Source organism: Oncorhynchus kisutch, linkage group LG19 (assembly GCF_002021735.2).
Source record: "Oncorhynchus kisutch isolate 150728-3 linkage group LG19, Okis_V2, whole genome shotgun sequence".
Taxonomy (NCBI): Eukaryota; Metazoa; Chordata; class Actinopteri; order Salmoniformes; family Salmonidae; genus Oncorhynchus; species Oncorhynchus kisutch.
Window position 1 is genome coordinate 58,901,405 of NC_034192.2, and position 4,177 is coordinate 58,905,581.

A 4,177-nucleotide genomic window follows, 5' to 3' on the forward strand; every position below is an offset into this window, starting at 1 on the left:
TCCTTATATGAACTGTAACTCAGTAAAATCTTTGAAATGGTTGTGTTTATATTTTTGTTCAGTGTATGTAATAGCTACATCTTTAGCAAAGCATTCATTTAAATAAATTGTACTTGGAAAATACATGTAGCGGGAATGAGAATTATTTGGGAGTCACCTACTGTACAGTATGCAGGTAAAACTAGACGAGTTCTGGAAGGATGGCATCGCAAGACTAAGGGATGGATTACAATTTACAGAATGGTTACCTGGAGGAAAATGGGGGAGGGTCATGCTTTTTCAATTTCAGTCATGGAGTAGGGTTTAGTATTTTTTAAACCTAGTCCTGGGAAGGGTCATGTAATTTGTAATTCACGAAATGTCTATATTTCTCAATGTTTTATAACAAGTTACTTATTAGACTATAGGTTGATGTGCGCCTTTAGGCTATTTAGGGTGGTCTCAATCAAATGCTCCAGTTTCAACTGTTCTGCCTGCGGCTATGAAACCCTGACCAGTTCACCGGACATAATACCTGTCCCAGACCTGCTGTTTTCAACTCTCTAGAGACAGCCGGAGCGGTAGAGATACTCTCAATGATCGGCTATGAAAAGCCAACTGACATTTACTCCTGAGGTGCTGACCTGCAGCACTGTCTACAACCACTGTGATTACTATTTGACCCTGCTGGTCATCTATGAACGTTTGAACATCTTGGCCATGTTCTGTTATAATCTCCACCACTGTCTGAACAATCATCACTGCGTAATCTGAAGCACAGGAAGAGGGAGAGAGAAAGAGAGAAAGAGAGGGGGAGAGAGAGAAAGACAGAGAGAAAGAGAGAGATGGGAGAGAAACCTGCTGTTTTCGACCCTCTCTCTCTCCCTCTCACTCTCTGCCGCATCTGCTGTCTCGCCCTCTGAATGCTCGGCTATGAAAAGCCAACTGACATGTACTCCTTATATGCTAACCTGTTGCACCCTCTACAACCACTGTGACCCTGCTGGTCATCTATGAACGTTTGAACATCTTGAAGAACGATCTGACTTTAATGGCCATGTGCTCTTATAATCTCCACCTGGCACAGCCAGAAGAGGACTGGTCACCCCTCAGAGCCTGGTTCCTCTCTAGGTTTATAATCTCCACCTGGCACAGCCAGAAGAGGACTGGTCACCCCTCAGAGCCTGGTTCCTCTCTAGGTTTATAATCTCCACCCGGCACAGCCAGAAGAGGACTGGCCACCCCTCAGAGCCTGGTTCCTCTCTAGGTTTCTTTCTAGGTTCTTTCTTTGCTAGGGAGTTTTTCCTAGCCGCCGTGCTTCTACATCTGCATTACTGCTGTTTGGGGTTTTAGACTGGGTTTCTGTATAGGCTGGGTCTCTGTATTTCTTTATAAATACATTTGATTTGATCCATAGTCTACAGACTACAAAGTGTGTGTTAGGAGAACCACAGAGCAAAGTTATATTTCTAAGATAGCTGCTGGGATGGTGTAAATAAAACGAGGCTGCATTACACACTGTAATGGATATTCCAACCCTGAGCCCCGGCCTGCTCTGACCAATCCAAAACTTTTTTTGTGTGCTGCCTAACCAATGGCTGTGCTGTGTAGGCTTACGGTGACAGTTCAGGAGGAGGATCAAAGGCTTTTTCTAAAAATAATCTTGCGTGTGGACTAGCCTACAGCCTATGTTCTGTTCAGTTTGAGAAGGAGAGCGTGAAGAAGAGGAGGACTACTATAACTGAGTTTATTAAACACAATATATATGTATTACCCCTGATGAATTTATCAGACTTATTACCTCACAATAAGTCAGGTTCTAATAACTTACATTGTGGCGCTGAAACTTCCCCTGATGAATTCATCAGACTTATTACCTCACAATAAGTCAGCTTCTAATAACTTACATTGTGGCGCTGAAACTTCCCCTGATGAATTCATCAGACTTATTACCTCACAATAAGTCAGCTTCTAATAACTTACATTGTGGCGCTGAAACTTCCCCTGATGAATTCATCAGACTTATTACCTCACAATAAGTCAGCTTCTAATAACTTACATTCTGGTGCTGAAACTTGAAACAGCAGCCACTGCACAATCAATGGGAATTGGACAGCTCATGGTGCTGAAAGTAGGCATAATTAATTTCAATGTCTTCATTTGAATTTGACTTTACTAATGACAAGAGGGCTTTGTGTTGGATACTTTTTCTTCCTATTTAAGAGGTAGGCCAACCAGTTTGACAGACGACATTAGGCTATAGGCCGTTATATCCATAGGTTTGTCCATCAATTCCTCAACTCACCATGCACTCTTCAAGTAGCCTACCTCCATGTCAGTGAAGGGCTATAACTAAAACTCAAATTGAGGGGGTATGCCATAGACCTACCTTTTATTAAAGAAAATGGCAACAAACAAAAAAACTCAGGCCTACCCTTGCAAGCTTAAGATTTTGATGAATCCGATGATATAAAGTGATCTATAACAACGCTTTGGTCCACTATGCTTTATACTAGAAACAAGCTAACATACCTGGGAAAGACGTGACTACAATGAAAGTGGGGATATTATTGTTTCCTTTCTTTGACATTTAGAGGCTGCGCTACAACCTTTAGTCCAGGAGACAAACAAAATAGACTTGGGAAGTAAACTAACTCTGTCTCACTATCAATTGATTAAGCTATTCGCGTTCGGTACAATAGAAGCTATTTAAACCCAGAGAGCTTTTAGGGAAACACCTGTGACCTTCTGTCGTTGAGTTAAGACACGGAAGAAGAATAGCCAGCAACTAAAGCTTAAAATGTTCTGCGTTGGTAGGCTCCCAAGTGGCGCAGTGGAAATGTAGTGCCTTCCATGTAAGGCACTACATTTCAGTGCAAGAGGCAGTCCCTGGTTCGGATCCAGGCTGTATCACATCTGGCTGTGACTGGGAATCCCATAGGGAAGTGCACAATTGGCTGGAGTAGTCTGTCAATAAGAATTTGTTCTTAACTGACTTGCCTAGTTAAAATATATATATTTAATTTACTCTGTCAGGGGTGGAAAGGTAGGCCTACTCTGTCTGAGGTGCAAACCCACAACCTTCTGGTCTGTTGGCATCTAATGCTTTCACGACAGTTTCTAATACTACATATCTAAGGATCTGGTCTGACCAAGAAGTGACTCACTCACTTTGTTTTTAATTATTATTTTGGTGTCGGGAGAGTCACTTTTTTTGCCTTGCGTTCGGGAAGGTAAAATATATTTTGCTGAAGGGAGGGCCATCCAGTTTCATTGAAAAGAAATACGATTTTCTCAATGTAACTAATTTTAAATAACGTTGACTCCCTAACTTTGAAATGTGGTTGTTGTGTAGCCTAACGGTGAAGACTTGTTGCCTTTTTGACGTGTAGTTCTATCAGTTTGTATCCAATATTACATTTGACTTCTTTGCCAGACGTCCCACGGAGTACATTCACTTCAATAAATACCTCCTCCGTGGTTTGGGACCAGTTTCCCCGTGGTGTTTTACACGGGATAACACCGCTTCTCTCCTCCAAGAGGAACGACATTGCTGCTGGCTAGCAACCCTCTCACGCCCCCTGAACTGATGGTTAGCTAACCGGCTAGCTAGTTTAATGTTGTTTATTCTCTCAAACGATGTTCATGTACCATCCCAAAAACATATACTTATATGAATAAGCTATCTGGAAAATATTACAAAAGTTGTGTGGGATAGTATTTACACCAGTCAGCTCGTTCAGAAACTTCCTGGAGTTACTTCCTCGCTGGTGGATTTTCCGGTGGCTCAACCGATAAAAGTGAATGGACAGCGCCACCTACTGTTTAGACGCGCAGGGATCAAGACTCTTGATCTAAAAATAACTCTTTACAAATATCCTTGAAATTCCATCCAAGATTATACATTTTAACAACTGGAAGATTATAGCTCCCCGAGGATACAATAAAACTGTTTGCATGTTTACACATTTTCCAATCTTTTCTGTAATCCAACGGTCACTGTCTCTTTTCCTAAAGAGTGCCCCAGTCTAAACATGGGTTGGATTTTCTGTGCTAATCTCCTAATTCGATTACTTCACACGTCCTTGTGTTTAAAATACATTCAGTTTAGACTAGCGGAGGACAGAGAAAGGCTGACTATTTAATTTACACTCAAAGAGTTGACAGGGAACGTTTTTCAACACACCTGCTGCCAAGG